Consider the following 19,185-nt stretch of genomic DNA (forward strand, 5'->3'; position numbering starts at 1 on the left):
AGGAAACTGTCATAGGAAGGGACAGACCTGAGCAAGCTACTGAAACAGACTAGTGAGAGAGCATCAACTCAAAAGCACTTCGGCACAACCAAAGAGGATGGCACGGATTGCGTCAGGTCAATGCTACTTGAAGCGCTTGCCAGTCATATTGCACATTAGCTCGTTACCCCTAGACGGCCAAAGCCAGCTCTGTTTATTTCCCTGTAATAACTCTCCCATTCTGAAAGAGCAGATGAAACGGCTTGGGTGGATTAACAGAAAACTGGGGTGTCGGTTTAGTACTCTCAAATGGAAACCATTGCATACCCATTCCCCATAGCTACCCAATCCCCAATAAAAATGTAGAGGTTAAAGGTCAATTTGAAACTCTATTTTTATTTCCCCGACACATACTCAGTGGAAACTTGACATCTACAGTTGTACCGGGCACTGGAAACTTGTAACACATGGTAAAGCAAATGGCAAGAGTTTTCCTTTGTTGGGTTGCAGAATAATACATGGCAACATTTCCATTCTATTTCTTGAGCAGTATGGCCAAAAACAAAGGGAGAGACTCCAATCCCTTCATATCTGAGCAGATACCAAACTGCACAGCTACACAGCGTGGCAACTATAAGATAGCTATAATGCAGTATCAAGAATGTATTATCACAGTACCCATACCTGATTAAACTGGCTGAGAAGCAAATTAAAAAATAAAGGTTATGAATGTATATATGATGGCTTTCAAATTGAATCAGTTTAAATTGGAAGAAAATAACTTTGTAACGTGCATCTAGAATATGGAGCACAAGAAGTAATTGGGGGGGGGGGATAAAAAGCACTTAACTTGGGGAGGGATAGCTCAGTGGTTTGAGCATTGGCCTGCTAAACCCAGGGTTGTGAGTTCAATCCTTGAGGGAGCCATTTAGGGATCTGGGGCAAAAAAAAATTGGCAATTGGTCCTGCTTTGAGCAAGGGGTTGGACTAGATGACCTCCTGAGGTCCCTTCCAACCCTGATATTCTATGAGTCTATGATTCTGAAAGCACCTCATTGGTGATCATGGACCAAGACAGAAAAGTGCTTTTGGTTCATCTTTATCTGACACTAATAATAAAATCTTTACATGAAGATAAAATCCTTCATCCTAAAGAATTCGACAAGACCTTCACATGCTACAAAGGAATAAGTAGCCTGATGAAATGCAGCTATCTGTAAGGCAGCTGGGGAGGGGAAATGTTGGCCAAATCAGGACACCATGGCAAGCTCGGATTCTGACAAAGAATGGCATGAGCTCTTTAGTGTCCAGGCAGAACTGTTCTGAGGGTCTCCTCTGGAAGAGTCATTAGCGGAACATAGATTCTTTCCTCCTGACCTGATGTAACAAGTCTTGAAATGGTCACCAGAAACCTTTTATGGAAATATATCCTCTGGATGATAAATGTAAATAGTGCTGTATATAGCACTTTTTTACATTGCAAAGTGATTTTCACAGGGTGGGCCAGTGTAAGTGTCCTCATTTTATAGATGGAGGAGAGAGGGCAAATGACTTGCCCTTGGTCACACAGCAGCAGCAGAGTCAGAAGTAGAACCCAGGACTCCTGTTCCATCCACTGGACCACACATCATGTAGAACAAACACAGGCTTGGGGAATGGTGCAACTAGCTCAGGTGTTTTATGGTGCACCGGATACAGCTAGAAAGACTTCCATCTAAAGCCCAGCCCTGTAACTACAGGCTCGGCAATATCCCTACTCAGATGCCTCCTTTCCCCCTAACTACAAAGTAGCTATTTTTAATAGTTTTCTGCATTCCCTCTCGGACGACAATCATGCTTTGAACACCAGGCCTATACACCTCAGAGATCTAAGCAGGAACTTCTCTCGAGACACTGAGTATCTCTGTCCCCTTAAACCCTGATGTAAGTGGGACCTAGAGACATTGCAAATGGGAGTAGCTCAGAATTCTGCCCTAGAAACTAGAGGGTTGAATGTAATAGAATAACATCTCCATTATTACTTGGGATGCTTAAGAGAAATACAAACAGAAACTAAATCCTATGAACCACACACGATTATAAAGTTGGCTGCACCAACAGAAGAAACCCCCCCCAGATATTTACACACCACCAGTAAAAATATAAGACTTTTGTGTTATTAAACAATTCTTTTCATTTATGCATAGCTGATTGTTCAGAACCTAAGAGTCAGTGCAAATTGTATTATGCTGGGAGATTAAGCCAATAAATGCTACCTTTTTGGAGACACATTAAAATGTGGGGACTATGGAAATAAAATTATCTAGAAAATTGTATTAGCAATTCATTAGCAGCAGCAAGATGTGCAAGGTAACCACTGAATGTGCATTGCCCTTAAAAAATAAAAAAGCAAATTTTCCGTATTGTATGTGCCAGAAATTAACTCTGCAGGAATATTGTTGCAAGGCAAGTAGCGCCAGGCAAGCCTTCTCGGGCAAAAAAGCCACCACTGCTGCCTGTTAAAAAGTTAACTTGCAGGGCGGGTCAATATACTAGAGCATGCCTGTGCCAAAGCAGCAAATCTGTTCCGACTGCTGGTACAGATGGCTGGGTAGAGGCAATCGAGATAGGAACAAAGCAGCAGGTTTCCATGCCAGGCATCAGACAGGGCTGGCTCTGCATGCTTAGAGGGAATGCTGGCAGGGGAGGTCCGAGAAAGCAGGATGTCTGAAAAGACAAAGCAGGATGCGCCACTGCAAGGACAGGAGCTGTTGTCCTTGACAGACTGCTCAGAGAGCAGCCCACCTGAGTGTGAAGGGTTGTCTGTGGGTGTCAAGAGTCAGGTCTCCAATCTCTCTGAGGAAACCACGGTAGGTAGTAACTAGAACTGCTGGCCTAGGAATGAGGGCAGCAGTGACTAACGCATTGTGAAACAGACACCGGACAGCCGTCCTGGTTTGTAACATTGGGATAATATTAATGATAAATCAGACTGCACCATGCATATTTCAGTACCTTTCACCTGTGGATCGCCAAGTACTTTGCTAATGTTAAATAGGCCACACCTCTGTGAGGGTGGCAGGAACACTTATTTTGCAAATGGGGAAACTTGAGACCCGGATGTTCCCATATGACGACAGTCAAGATGTGAGTAATTGGCCCATAAATAGCAAGTTCTGAATGCTAGTCCTTTTCTCTCATCTCTAGGGAACACTCCCCCTCCCAGAGCCAGGACCAGAATCTAGGAGCTCTGTCTCCTGTTCCTTGTTCTAACCAGACACTGCCATCAGTTAGTTATTTAAAAAAACCATCTGAAGTAAATGAAAACTTACCAGTTATATCACTGACAACAATATAGAATTTTATCAGTGGCCCCCGGCAAGAGAAGGAACGCACTGTACAGGTCTCTAAGCTTGACTTGAATGGCAGTGAAGGCAACAGAAATGCTAATTACTGGTGGAAAGTTGTGATTTCATTAAAGAGAAGTCATCCTGTGCTCACTTAAGGAAATTATGCTTAAATCTAATGGATTTTTAAAAATCAAACTACAGGATGACAGGCAGAAGGAACTGTAGGGACATAAATTTAGCTGTTAACATTTTGGTGCTTGTTTATCCTCAGTTTCCCCCTTGAGCACAAAGCAAATACATGGAATTAAAGGATGCCCAGGTTAAAGCTGTACTTTTTACCGTGCGTTGTACTATCAACTCCCTTGGTTGTACTCAGAAATTTCTGGGGTCTCCTACTAGTGGTTGATTTTCAGCACCCTGGGAGAAATCCTGGTCCCACTGAAGCTAATGACAAAGTTTCTATTGAAAATAATAGGGTCAGGATTTCATCCCTTATATTTAAATCTTAAGTATTTTTTGGTCTATAATTCTTGTTAGGTCATCTAGTGTCCCCCTTGGTTGCAAAAGCATTGTTCCCTAGAGTATATGTGATTACTTTCTTAACGCTTTTCCTATCATATTATGCAAGGAAACCTTAACCCAGAAATCCTTTGCTGTGGTGGGTTAAATTCAGGCAATTACTCCCCAACGTGAAATGTAATTTTGCACAGGGGAAGGTGCATGTGTGCACACTGCATTGCCAGGCCTCAGGACATGGGGACCTCTCTTTCTGGAACATGCCTCCTGCCTCTGATCTCCAGGGGGAAAAATATTGAAGGAAGGGAGTCCTACTTGTTATCCATTGAGCTTGTCACAATGCCCACCCCCTTCCTGTATCCCACTGCCACTGCTCCAAGAGAGACCTGGGACTCTTTAACAGTGCTTGCCTGTGCTCTGTGTAGCCTCAGATTCTCACCAGAGGAAGGCACTAAATTCACCCACAGAAAATACTTAAAATAAAAAAAAGAACGATGTTTAGTTTGAGGTGAAGCCAGGGGGCTGTCAAAAAGGCAGAGGAGATTTCACTGCACCCGGGTGACGTTCTGGATCATGAATCACAACAAAATCGCTATGTTTATACCTGTGCCGCTTCCATACAAATTAGATCTTGAAGGGAAGCAACAGACAGCGCGAGAGAGCTGAACACAGCTGGAGAAGATTTCAGGTGCAGCACCTTTTCCAACACAAGGCTCTTATTATCTTGAGCTATAAGCGTTTCCCTAATCAAAGGAGCAGAGGCTCTAAATATACAGTGTCTTTTTTGGTAACAGTACAGCAGTTAGCATGGGCATTAGAGAACCACAGAAGGTGTCGGCAGACCACTGAATAATCGTAAGATCGTGGCTACATGACTGACTTTCCAATCATAGCTGGTGTCCTATCCGAACTCTCTACCGTAGGGCTGGCTCTCCTATTTGTCAGCAAAATAGGTCCCCTCTGAGAGCCTGCATTCATGTTCATAGGATATAATCCTCATAAATAACGAGTCGTCACCGCATTCGTCAATAACAGTCACCATTTTCGTTCAAGGATGGGCTGGATATGATATACAGGTGCACGCTGACTCGCAGGGAGACAGGTTTCTGTCTGCATCTTAAGAGGATGTAAAAGCAGTCAAGGGAGGATTGTGGACATACAGTTCCCCTTCCTATCATCTATATGTGACAATATTGCCCTTAACTTCTGATTTAGCACCTTGATGAATTCTGTCCTTTCCCCCTTTTCAGCCACTCCAAATGAACTGCAGCAGGACATTGACACATTTCAGTGGTTTTCTGCCATGCATTAATACCAAATAGTCTCTCTCTAATGCACACTATACAAATTTGGTAAGCTCTCCATACCAACACTAAGTTCCTTTCTTAATGCAAGCTTGTTAGAGATGGCCTTTTCTTTCTAAGGTTAAAAGTCTTCAAAGAACCTTACAGCTGTATAATCTTTAATGTAAACTTGGGCAAGGAGAAGGTATGATATGCTCCCATATTCATTAGTCAGGAGACCAGTGAATTCTCAGGAAAAAGGCTCCCTCTATTATAGATGAAACTAAGTGCAAACAGAATGATTACATTTTAAAACTCTAAATGCAAATGAATATGCCAAACTTCCATCAGCACGTTCCAAGGAAGACAAGCTCACCACGGCTGCCTCCTGTATTTGTTCTGCAGCGAGCAGACAAGTGCATTTCATTATATAGCACCTCCAGCTACAGTAAACAAATTTGTCAGCTTGCTAGCTCATTAAGGTGTGTGCCCCGCTACATGTGGGATTTATTGGTACTTGTACAATAAAAGTAACATGAATAGATTTACTAATTTTGTCAATCACTTCAAGGGAGGAGGGGGGAAAAAACGTTCCAGAGAAAGGACTTTGGAAGCAGAGGCGAAAACAAACAAAAGCATGAATGAAACGTTCTTGGAACATTTGGACATTGTAAGTATTTTCAGCACAAAGGACTGATATGACAGTGTGCCTTTTTGGATCTCTGCCACAAGCTCAAGTTACAAGGTGGCACGTGTGTTTGTGTGTATTAAAGTCTCAGTTATTCTGCCTTTGACGGAGTGTATGCAAGGCAGGCAAAGGCTTCGTTTTGAATCCAATGAGGGAAGAATTTATGAAGCAAAGAATTAACACGCACAAAGCGACGCAACCGTTCTACCCCCCATCAGTAAGCAAAGGCCATCTCACCCTCTCTGTTGCTTTTTTCCCGGGGTAAGGGGGGGGGTTAGGGGGGGAATACCAATTGGGCTGCTGACAAAACTCTCCGAAGTGTCCAAAAAAACCAAAACAAAATGGGTCGTGCAAAGTAAATCCCGAGAGGTATGCAGCCTTCTGGTCTGTAACTTTCAAAATGACAGCAGGATCGGGTCAGAGGTCACTGGGTCTGAGGCCTTAAGTACCACAGCCAGCTGTGGAGTGGAGGCCCTGAGCCGGCAGGACGCCTGCCCATATAAATCTGCAATAAGCAGCACCCGCTGAGGGAGAGAACAATGGTCTCCAGCAGGGGTGGAAGGAAGGACAAAGCAGGCAGGCCAGTGCGCAGGCCCGTAACAAATCCTCGATGGCACCACAGGACCCTCATTTGTGAAACTAATTGGCCCCCGATTGAAAAATTGGACTAACTTCAACAACAAGAGTGTTAGAGATGAGCTGCCTTTTGGAAGCAAGGGGAAAAAAACCCACTCAGAACTGCGTACGCTCAAGGACGCACCCACAAAATCAGGGAGGTTGTTTACACCTAAAGGGTACATTGCTTCACAACACATGGCTTGTTAAAGGGGAAATGCACCCACATTCCAAGTGTACCTGATGTCCATCATTAAGCACGTGAATTAAAATTAATTTATATTCGGGGGAAAGGAGACCGACGCGCATGCAAACACACACACACGCGTGGCACCTGCAAGGCACAGAACTCCCAGCGTGCGGGACCGTGTGGACTGGATGATCAAAGGAGGTTCCTTACATGCTGGTGGAGGGATAACTTTCTGGAAAGAGACAGCGCCTGCAAAAGATAGTTTTAAACTACACCCCCTTCCACCTCTAAACTCCTCCACCCCTATTGCGAAGCTTAAAAGTTAACAGTAACTTCCCTGCTGCCTTTTAAGAATACTGAAGTTGGGGGAGGCATTCATGAAAACAGTGAAAGGAGACTATAAATTAGGAGCAGAGCAGCCTGAAAACAGAAGTAGGGAGAATTTTAAGTTAAGCATTAGGAAAGAAGAAATGTTTCTAACTAGGAGGTCATTTAGGCAATGGAATAGTTTGCAGAGAGAGGTCAAGGAGGCTCCTCATTGCTAGAGGTCTGAAGACACGGCTAGCTATGACACATCCAAAGGGTTTAAGTGCAGAAGACAATCCAGCACTAAAGCAGAGGGACACAAGAGAAGACCCAGGAGGTCCTGTCCAGACCTACTGAATATAATTCTAACAGGCAGGATGCAGGCCATGTCTAGAGCAGGGGGAAAAAAAACAACTTGTTTTCAGTCCTGAGGCAGAATTGAAACCCATTTTCAAATGGTTAAGGACAGTGCAATACACAAGGGGGCTTGTGTGGCTCTGCGGGGCACTTTCCGCTATCACTTGGCAAACATTTCTAAAATGAAGGGGTTTTTTTAATATGAAAGAAAGTTTGTTGAATGATCAGTAAATCAGGAGGATGTCTACGCAGGATTAGTGAATGAGGAGCTGGCAAAAATACAGCCTCCTGTAAATACATTGCTGCATCATCTCAAACCCACCTGACATTTGGATCAGCGTCTGAGCTTCAAGGCTTGGGCCATCTGATCTGATCATTTACTTATGGTGCAAAAGCCTTCACTTTAGGGGTGATCAGCATTATACTTCTGTATTACAGCAGGGCTGGAAGCCTCGGCAGAGATCAGGGCCCCACTGTGCTTGGAGCTGTACATACACATATTGAGAGAGAGTCCTTGCCCCAAGTAGTTTACAGCATACTCAACACATAAGACAAAGGGTGGGAGAAAGGAAGTGTTGTTATTCCCATTGTATAGGTGAGGCATGGAGAGGCAAACTCACTGCGCAAAGGCATGTCTCAGTCTGTGGAAGAGCAGAAATTGCACCCAGATCTCCAGAGTTCCAGTCTTCCTTCCTGGTTCCCCCTAATGAGCCTAGATACACCAAGCTCCACATTTCTTCCTTGGTATTATTTCCATAGCATCGGCAGTGCGCGAAGGGCTTTAGACAAGGCTGACGAGGCCTCTGATGCAAGGAATTTACAATCCACAGAGACAAAGGATGAGGGATGGGACAGAACAAAAGCAAGTGATGATGCAGTAATGGCTTACACATCTTCCAACCCAGGGTTCCTCCTGCACTTGGAATGATTTTTAGACTCTTTCATTCCCCTGCCCTCCCCGCCCCCTCCTCCCCACCCGCCATTCTCCCTGAGGACTTTGCCTGTTGGGTTGACAACAATTTGAAGGGAGAGAACCACATTTTACAGGCCTCATGAAATAAGTGGGTGGAGGCCTGATAGATTGGAGAAAGGGCCTCAGGCGTCGGGGTTATGTGGTAGAAGGAGCAGAGATCATAGTGACACAAAAGGGGCACAGCTAGTCGTGTGACTTCGATAGAAATAAATAGCTTCCTCTCCCTCCATCCCTGCCCATCACTGGCAGATGCTCAGGAGAGAGAGGGAGCGTGTATATGGATGAGTAGAGGCTAGTTGGCATCCCTCCAAGAAATAACAAGCTTTCTGTCAGTAAAGCTGTGCAGAGGTGACACAGGGTCTTGACCCAACTGATGGCAATTGCCAAGGGGATATGTCTAGACTTCCAAGCCACAGAGACTGCCAGCTCCAGTCCCCTCACCAGGCACCCAGCAAGGTGGCGTAACTTTATTCACGAGGCCGAGACCAATCTTAGCAATAAGCTGCCGTGCCCTTGTGAACAAGACATGAAGATGGCACACAGCGCTGGAACCCACCCAGCACTCCTACAGGTCACGGCCAGGGCCCAACTCCAGATACGGCCACATGTACCAGTGCTTGGCATTTGGGCCAAATTTCCAAGACAGCTCAGAGACCTAAATAAGGGCCAGATTTTCAGGAGTGCTCATCACTCAGCAGCTCCCACCTTGGCGCTTATGACCAGATTTCAGGAAGAGCTCAGGATGCAACGTGCTGCACTCTCTGGAAAAAAATCAAGCCACTTGCTTTGCTGCTTAACTGGGAGCTGAGCTCATTTGAAAATTTGGCCCTGATGACTGGAACATGTGGCCACAGACAGACAGTGAACTTGCTGAGCAGCACAAGAAACAAACCCCAAAAGGCTAAGGAGGGAGGAAAACAAATCACCGACAAACAGCCAAGTTATTTAAAAAGCACCTATGCCCATAAACTACACTGAAGTCTCTGACGGTCGCTGTTAGGAAGCTAGAGGACAACAGGAGTTAGGAACCAAAACGCAACTGATGCACCTAAGTTGCCAGTGCTAATATACACAAGATAAAGACTGGCTCAGCAGTACTCCCTCAAGGGTAAAACAAGGACCATTGAGGACTGAGCCAGTGCACGAGGACAGAGAATGCTGGAATTCCAAGCTGAATTTTATACTTCCTTTTCGGACCCCAGATGGACTGCTGGTGGTGTTCTCCCCGACCCCCTCGTCCAGGACGACTTCAAACGCAAATAAAACCAAAATCTCCAACAAAATGCGGTGCTATTGTTTCCAAGCCACTTAGACATTTGAACGCTCCAGCGTTGAAAGAAAAATCACTCCCAGATAAATAACCCACCACCACACAGACACATCCGAAAAAACGAGGGAGACGAATTTATTCATTTCACTGACATTAATGGTGCTTCTCTCCTTTTTTCCAGGAAGATGATTACAAATTAAGCAGCATTTAAATGCTTTTTACTGTCAACAATTAAAAAGAGAGAATATGGAACAGAAAGTATAGTGGCCATTCATTTCCACGGTAACGGTGCTATCAGAGAACACCAAGGGGCCTTTCCTGTACTGTACGCTGCACAATGGCAAAAAGTATACCATTAATTTTGTAGGACATTCAAAAGCAAATTAAAATATAAAAAGCTCTAGGCACAAAGATAGATACCAAGAGAGAGGGCAGAATAGGTCAAGCTTGTGGAATTAAAGTCTTAGCAACAGTAGAGATTTAAGCATAGCCCTATTACACTACATTCAATAGCCACCTTCTCTTTTTTTTTTCTGAGAGAGCGAGAGAGAGAGACTATGCGCTGTTTTCTCAAAGCTTGCAGTAGTAAACAATTAATACAGTGTGTGTAAGTGATGAAGACTTCAAAGACAAGCTATAGCCTGCCATTTAGATTAGATTTTGGATGCAACAAACTGTTTGGAAGAGAGAGGTATCCGATATGTGCAAGACTCTTAAATAACAGATGATTTGAAAGCTGATTTTTAACTGGATTGATACATATTAAAGGGAGGAAAAAACTTTAAACTAGTGGCTGTACGTGGAGAGATTTGTGAGGTGTAGGGTTAAAGCTATTCTTTACTCTCCCAAAAGCAGTATTTTTCACTTACCCATCACCAGAGATTTAAAGACAAACTAGGTATTTTTTAAATACACTTCAGAATATTTCTCCCTTTTCAGAATCCTGGTGAAGAACGTTCAATTTTTTACGAGGTTAGTGAAAACTAGTAATCTTCCCCACTCTCCCCCGGAGTCTGCAGAGAATGGAATAAAAATAAGATTTGTTTGGATACAAGCATACGGGAGGATGCAGGATTAAAAAAAAAAAAAAACAACAACAACAACAACCAGGAGACATGTACATTTCTGTACCGTAAAGTTTAATATGCAGGAGGTACGTCAAAGAAGTAAAAGAGACACGTCCCCTTTAAAAGGAAATATAATTTACAGTGTGCAGCCAGGCGGTCCATAGTTTCAATCTCGTTTACTATAGAGAAAACTCTGCTAGCTGTTCTCTATCCCACAAATCCGATTTAATCAGACAAGCCAGTCAGCGTGGCATGAAGTAAAAACGGATAATTAGTAAACAGAGAGCTACTTCAGTGCTTCATTGGCATTCGAGCCGGGCTAGTGTGTCGCATTTAAAATGCAGTCTGATGAAGTTTACAAAATCAAACCATTTGTTACTCCTATTGAAGAGGCTTCAGGCCACTTGCAATTAAATTGGAATTAGTGCTCAGAATGAGATACAGCAAATTCATACTAAAAAGGGATCTGACTTTGAGACATTTGACTTCAAGTCCCCCTCCACCCCGTACGTGTCTCTTTTTCCTCACCCCATCTATTGTAGCTCCCTTACCCCAATTCTGACCCTCCTTCTCCATTCGCCTGACATGGGGTTTTAAATTGATACGGGGAACACAGCTGATACCAACAGCACGGCCAGATGAAGCGTGTATCATTACCATGTCGGAATGGCTGGATCTGCCACAGTACTTCGGACCCTCATTGGGTTTTCCTAACTGCATGGTTTAAAGTGATCAAAATGGCCAACTTCAGCTATTCCAATTGCGAAAGGAATTGGATGGGAGAGGAGGGGTGGGAATAACCAATGGTTCTGAGCGTGTTATGGGAAGGGATATCATCTCTCTAGGATCTCTGCCAAGCTTCCATCAACACCACAGTTGCATTGCCATTCTCTCGTGCAATCCGGCTGACTCAGTACAACCCGTGACTATGCCTAGTGCTTCACCCAGCAGACCATGCAAGAAATGGGCACATGAGGGGAAGGGATGTGAAATTTACACACTTGCCTAAGAGCAGAGAAGTGAAATGGTGGCATGAACCCTACTGGGAAAAATGAGCATTTTATGGGTGGGGAGGCAGATTAGATTGGATTTTGAGGCTGCATGGAGTCTCCTTGCTGATCAGGTACCTATCTTTAGGGGGAGGGATGTAGGAAGAAAACGTTACTATGAACACAGCAAAGAATGTTGTCTCCCAGGCTGAGCCGAAGTCAGGAATAAACAAGGAGGTGCTCCCTACATTAGACCACTCTGAGATTAAGTATACCCTATAGCAAGAGAAAACCTGATGCCTGCTGAGCTGGCCCCTTGAAGAGCAGGGTAAACGTCTCTAGCTATACAATGTGTGGGTCTTTAATCATTGAACAGCTTTTATCTCCTTATCAAATATTCATTCTTACATTTTTAAATGGGTTTCACTCCATAGCCCTGGCACTACTGTAGGGGCCAGAGGACAGCACATGTATTCTCTCCCATTCCGCAGAAAAAACAAGGCTCAGCCTCTCTTTGAAGGGGCCTCCTTGCTTTCAGGTTCACAAACCCCAAATCGCCTTAACTTCCCTGGTCTCCCAAGCAGCAGGAAGCTCCCAAGTCTGCAGCGTGAAGGGTGCAAACAGCTCGGGGATATTGTGCTGTGCTTTGGATAGCCCGATGCAGTTTAGCCTTCCCAGGGCTTGAACTTCAATTAGAGCTATTAAGAGGACAGGCCCATTTTTAATTTATTCCACAGGGAATAGGGGGAAGCAAGAAGAGCCTAAAATGCAGAAGAATCATATTCAGCCCAGATATTCTCCAACTGCCATTGTTAATTTGCTGGGGTATTTCCCACCTTTATTTGTTCTGCGCTATAAGCTTAGGAGTCTGACTGCGCTTCTCACTCTCCCTGCAGCTTCTGATATTATCGCTCCCCCCAACCCAAGCCTGCTCCTGCCATACCCAGGTCCTGCAGCTGTAGTCATCATATTCTACTGCAAAGCCTCACAAGTTTCCTAGGGCAAATTACAGGCCATTTAACTCTGAATTGTCCTCTGCATGCAACTTCAAGTCTAAATTAATATTACTAGTTTTTATCTATACTAGTTGCCTAGTGTTTCCTTTTTTTTAATTATTATTATTATTAAACTGGCTGTTCATCTTTTTAATAACTCTGCCTGTCCCAAACTTCAGCAAATCACTATATAGCATCAGAGATCCTTAATCAGCAATTTACTAGGATGAAAAACCAGAAAGATTCTACGGTATCAACATTTAAAAACAAAGGACACTAAGCCCAATAATACACAGTAAGCATGAGTGGCACTGAAATCCATACAAAGTCATGGGTGGGACTGCTACTCAGCCACTAGACTGTATACCTTTAAACACTTCTTTGGCTGTACAACATGTTCTGAGGGTTCTACACAAAGAAAAGGAGATTCTGGCCTATGCTAGGGGCATACTGTTTGAACAGTGATATTTAAAAAAAGCTCAAAGCAGTTTGAGACAAAGTTACCAAGATGTTATGTACATGGCACTCACCAAAAAACCTCAAAGCATTTTACCCATCTTCTGTAAATATCATTTGCCCCATTTTACAGATGGGAAAACTGAGGCACAAAGAGGCAAGGTGACTTGCCCAAGGTCATACAGCAACTTTGTTGGTAGAATTTGGAATAGAAATCACAGCTCCTGCGTCCTAGTCCTGTGTTCTACCACCACACTATGCCACCTCTTGTACACAGAGGTTAACTTTTTCCTGCCACACTAATAACCTAAACATAGTTAAACTGATTAAATCATAACTACATATATATACACACACACATACACACACACCCTCCCCCCCCCCCCGGGTCAGAAGCCTTGTACAACAAGTTTCAATCTTCATTCAGTTTGTATGTATAACAGAAATGCCAAATATGTACTCACTATCGTAGGCACAGAAGATAAAGGTTCCAATATAATCCTGATAAGAAAACAGACAAGATGCCTGGTTCTTGCAATGTTAGATTTCAGAACCTTTTAATTAATTTATTTTCATGTGGACTACTTCTTTATAGAAAGCATCTCATGGACAACTCCGCTACTATTTGCGATTGCACGACATCCCAGTGGTTGCTTACACAGAAAAGAGATATTAGGAAAGTAAATGCATTTTTAGCCGTCTTAATGCAATGCAACAGCTGGAAACAAGTAGCAAGAGCCAGCACCATGTGTTCAGCCAGATGTCCATGGACTACCAGTGGTCCACGGACTATAGTCTGGGAACCACTGAGCTACAAAATAGCCCTTGTTTCAAACTGAACCTGCAGCAGCTTATAGATGGTGAGAATTCTTATTGAGAGACAGATGTTTTGCTTGAGGAGTCTACATAACAGGTTTTCTTAGGTCTTAAAATGACCTAAGTTTAGGTTTCTCCTGGTCTTCTGCTACCATCCAAGCTTATCCTTGGTTCTTGCCCCAACCCCCATTTTTATGATCACTTTTCAATGTTGTAATAGTTGTGCTGCTTAGTAGGCTACTGGTAGTGAGCTTTTTATTTCTAGGTTGTCCGTGTGATGCTGGCCTACAATGGCCTGATCCAAAGCCTGCTGAAGTTAGGAGAAGTTTTTCCTGTTGACTTCAGTGGACACTAGACCAGGCCTACGTCATTACCATTTGACTGCATTCCAGTGTTCAAGATGAAACGATTTGCTGCGTTGCAGCCCAGTTGCTAAGGGGCAGATGATTGTAGACCATATTTAGGAAAGCACTTACACACGTCTTAAATCCCATCAGAATAAAGGGACTGAGCACTTGCTGAAGCGCTTTGCTGAATCAGGGCCTTAATCAGTGAAATCCATTCGCATTGGACGATGTCCCACTTGTTGGCAGTTTCAGAGGAAGGTGCCAAGGATGATCTGAGCACTGGAAACAACTCCCACTCCTAGAGGTTACCCTCCAAGAGATGCCTGAAGCAGCGGGGAGAGAGGTGTTTGTCTGCCGCCTATGCTCCGATTGGTCCAGGGAAAACATGTGGGTATTCAACCCCTCGATCTGCATCTTTCCCCAGCACGGAGTTAAAGCCATAAAAAAGGGCCTTGGCATTTTAAAAACATCATCGCAATGGTGCATTTTCTACCATGTTGCCATGACAGGAGAAATAAGTGTACATCCAACAAAGAGTAGCAATATAGCAAAAGATGGCAAAACCAGTCGTTGCCATGTGATGTATGTTTGTTGAAACACTACCTGGGCTGTCTAATGGGATGTTCATTCCCAGTCAGTGGCTCTTTAAAGTGGCTCCCGTGCATCATATGAAAGACTGTACTTTGCCCCAGAACTTTAGTAGATCTGCGTTGCTAAGGCTAAGAAGATTAACCTGATTTCAGTATCTGATTCTGTGAGCTATGATAAAGACAAGAACGACATCTATTAGTTGGCAACATCAAAGCGAGCCCGTATGGAACGTGAGAGAGAGACCTACGCTAATTGCAGTTTTTCTGAAAACCCTTTTATTAAAAAAAAGAAAAAGCGTGTCATCCCAGCACTCAGCAAACCCATCCTTCTAAAATTCTCCCTCTCATGTCACTCCCGTGCAACACTTTTGCATGAAACAATGACCCTATTGAGAGATGATTGCTGTTTTCCGTTAATACTGTAGCAGTGCTGGAATGCTAAAAACACATTCTTTAAAAAAAGATACTGTATTGGAAGGATTTTTCAAAGGCAACACAACAGCACTGTTATGGAGCTGCTGAAAAACACAGGATTGTGCTGCACATGGAGTAAGAGAACAACACAGAGCACCCAGACACACAAGAGGACTGATAAATACCTAGTTTGGTTGAGAGTCAGGAGCTCCTGAGTTCTAATCCTGACTCAGCCACTGACTTGCTGGGGGATCATAGACACACCACTTAGCCTTTCTGTCTCAGCTTCCCTACCCATAAAATGAGGATAAATGATACGTATCTATGACCTTGTGAGGATGTCTGCACAATGCTTTGAATATTATAAAGCATGACGTAAATGCTAAGTAGTAGTATGTGTTAACATTTGGACAAACCATCCAAGTGCATTTCTTGTCATGTCTTACTTTACTCCAGTCTAACAGATGCAGAATCGAACTATGGACTTCTAAAAGTAATTGTAATGCAATGTTGAGTTCTCAGTCACCTAGACTCCAAGGATTGCAAAATGCTTTACAAACAGTGAGTCCAGCCTTCCAACGCAATTGATTCTGTTGGGCACTATCACCATTCGCAGAATAGGAAACTGAAGCAGAGAGAGCTCAAAGTGACTGGATGAAGGCCAGAGTATGAGCGTGCAGCAGAGCCAGAGATGGAATCCACATTTCAATGGAGTGTGCCGGGACTAGAAAAAACATCCTTCAGTTTTCTCTTTGCAGACATATTTTGGTCTTGGTCATCAGTGAAAATGGAATTTTGCCCAGAGAAATGTATATATGTGACCAAGCAGGGACACATCTAATTTCCCCAGAGGGGGGAACCCAACCAAACAAAAAAATATGTTCAAGGAGATGGGAAACGAACACACAATAAACCACCAAAGATACACTTCCTTGTATGTTAGAATCACCATTCATCCAAAACCAGTTTCAAAGCCTGCCTCTGGATTCAAGGACTGAGCTTTCGTACTAATTAACATCTTTATAGAAGGGAAATTCTCTCAAGGGGGCATTTGCTTGATTATTATTATTTACTCAGAGATACCACAACTTTCCTCCTAAGTTTAACGGACTACAGAAAATTAATTCTTAAAAAGCAGCACAAGCCATCTCCTATTCAGCTGCTGATTTTCCTTCCTTTCGTGCCTGTGTAATGCTGTAGCTACTGGGGGAAGAGAGCCCTTCTCTGTAATGGAAAGTAGCTTCAAACAGTAACTGCCATGTTGCCTTGTCTTTTTTCACCCAAATTATGTGTAACTTCCCTACACAAATATTACGAGCAGAGATGGCTGGAAAACGGTCAAAATTTTGATAATGAAAAATGGGGAGGGGAGAATTCCTTTGATTTGATTTTTTTTTTTTTAGGGTGAAATTCTTTTTTCTCCTCCCACCCATGTTTTGACTAGTTCTTGGTAGAAACAACCTCCACTAGAAACCAGCAAAGATGCCACTTGAGAGACTTGTATTCAAGAACGATATCAGGGTTCTTGTGTCTTTGGCTGGCCAGCACTGTGAATGCTGCAGCCATGGTGCTCTCCGGAGAGGCAGGAATGGGGGAAAAGGGAAATTTTGGTTGAATATTAGGATAGCTTCTCATCAGCGGAAGAAGAGAGTCTCCTTTCATAAGGCCAAGGTGGAAGCCTTCTCTCAATGACCTGGCATTGTCTGGAAGTAGGGAGACTAGATGCCATAATATTATGACTTGGCTGTAGTACTATGAGGCCCAGGAGGTTTCAGGCCCCCATTGTGCTGTACATGCACATAACAGAGTCTCTGATTTATTTTTAATCGGAATTTTCTGTTTCTACAACATGGAGTAAGGAGAGAGCAGGATAAGGAGACATCCAACTCTTCCTCTTTCCCCTCTCCATGGCTGCAGATCTGTGAAGCTATAACCAGATGCCCTCGCTGCAGACAAGGTACGGCCCCCACTTGAAGGCTGAAATGGGTGGGTCAGACAGAGATACAACCAGGATAAAACAGGACAGTTGGTAGACATGAGCACCTTAGAGTCTATGTGGGGGACAAAATCCATTCTCAAATCTCAAGGCTCTCAGCACAGAAAGTGGGGTGGGGGGCGGGGAATGATGTCTTTGTTAGAAGACTTTACAGCATATATTTTGGAATCTGAATGGCTATTATTCAAGGGTGGGTACTTGGTTATGTCATTATGTTATACTAGGCAAGCAGTTGAACAAACATTCTTGTACTGGAAGTTTGCTTATGCCTGAGCTGATTAATTCCAAGGACCATCTGGACATTGGGAACAATGTGGTCCCATATCTGAATGACCGGGCACATTAGTCACACCCTCTTCACTCGACCTCTCAGTCCCTAATCTTCACACTTTCTCTCATTCTCTTTTAGTGAGGCAAAATGACCGGATCCGTTTCTCACCTCTCCTTTGGTTGGCGAAGTTCACAGGAGACAAAAGGCCCTGAGCCTCAGTGCATGTTGGTGCAGTAGTCAAAAACGACAGGCTGCATAAAAATGACATATGTGGCTTCCCTCCCACCCTCCACCTCAAAGTCTGGCTTCAAGATTCCCAGCAAAATATTCCTTCTCACACAACCTGTGTATGGGGCCCAAGCAGCTGCTGTCCGTCCTTCCACCTTCTTATACTGCAGGGAAGCAACACCCACCCCAGAGGAGATATTTTACCCCTATTCTCAGTCGCACCACACTGCTGAACTTGGGTGTTAAAAAATGCCTTGCTTCCTTTATTACGTGGGGGGGGGTAGATGGGAGGGGGTGTCTTGTGTTGGTAATCACTGCTCTGCTTGCTTTTGAACAGGACAAATGGAGTCGCAAGTGCTTGCAAAAATAGCCAGATCCAAATAGGTGGCTGCATATAGTTTTATGGTTTCAAAAAACTTGATTGTCCCTTCCGGACAGAGCGTCTCCAATTTTAAATCCTTTGTTCATCTGACACGCATTAGAAAGTCACTACTGCAAGTAGCTCTGCGCCCCTCTGCTGCCCTTCATCATCATCATCATCATCATCAGTTTACTTCTATTTTATTACACTTTTCGGTAATTGCTCGGGGAAGAATTATTACAAGAGAGCGGGAGAAAAATCAAGTGACTATTAGCAGCGGTAGCTTTATTGCAACAGGCACAGAACTCATTCATTTCATGTTTTGCAGAATATAAAAGCACTGAAACATTTTAATTTTAAATTCTTATCATTGAATTTACTGCTTTTCTCTCACAATGATTTGTGTTGCTTTTTAATTTTTACAGTCTCTACAGAAGCCAGATGCTACCGCCTAGGGCCAAAATAATAAAAACCCACTGCAGTCATGAGTTACAGAACAAAAAAGAAACGCGCAGTTGACAGAAGTTAATATCTCAATTTAACAGTGCTGCTTTGCTAATGATCCTTTGATATGTGTTTATTTAGAAAGGTCTGATCTTGACCTTGAAGGCAAACTGAACCACAAAGTCTTTATGAGAAAAAGAAAAAGACTTTATTTATAGAATGGCTTTGTGTCAATCACTGAAGCAGCTAGATTCGAGGTTAAAAATCACTAAGGAGGGTACGGGTTCATACTGCAAGTGTTAATTTACGGATATAATTTTTGGGGAAAAAATTAAATTTCAAATAAGGACAGGGTGCATGTGTTTAGCAGCCTCGTGAGCTAGGCTAGGACACAAGATGTTAGTATAGAAATGAGCTGCAATTTCTATTTGCGAACGAAAACAGGGATTTGGTTCAAAAACGTTATTCCAGACAAGCATTAATCCGCGTCTGTTGTTACCACGTATAGCGCTGCCTGCTTTTGAAGACAATAGCTTGTAAAAGACGGCCCAAGGGATACAAATGTTACAGAGATGGATTTCAATGCCCAAAGCTGAAGGCTGTTACTACATAAGCATGGTCACTCTTCAAGCCCAAAGGGGTTGTTTGTAAGAACTCCTTCCACTCAATAGAAGAACCACTGCAGGTCAGACTTTGCCCTCAGAA

General features: G+C 43.5%; 1 protein-coding gene across 4 annotated transcripts in view; it reads right to left on the reverse strand.

Moving 5' to 3' along the window:
* Nucleotides 1-19,185, reverse strand: part of ZBTB16 (zinc finger and BTB domain containing 16) — a 175,749-nt gene that overhangs the window by 16,441 nt on the left and 140,123 nt on the right. The gene's annotated exons all lie outside the window — the stretch shown is intronic.

The sequence above is a fragment of the Lepidochelys kempii genome, chromosome 22 (genome assembly GCF_965140265.1).
Source record: "Lepidochelys kempii isolate rLepKem1 chromosome 22, rLepKem1.hap2, whole genome shotgun sequence".
Taxonomy (NCBI): domain Eukaryota; kingdom Metazoa; phylum Chordata; order Testudines; family Cheloniidae; genus Lepidochelys; species Lepidochelys kempii.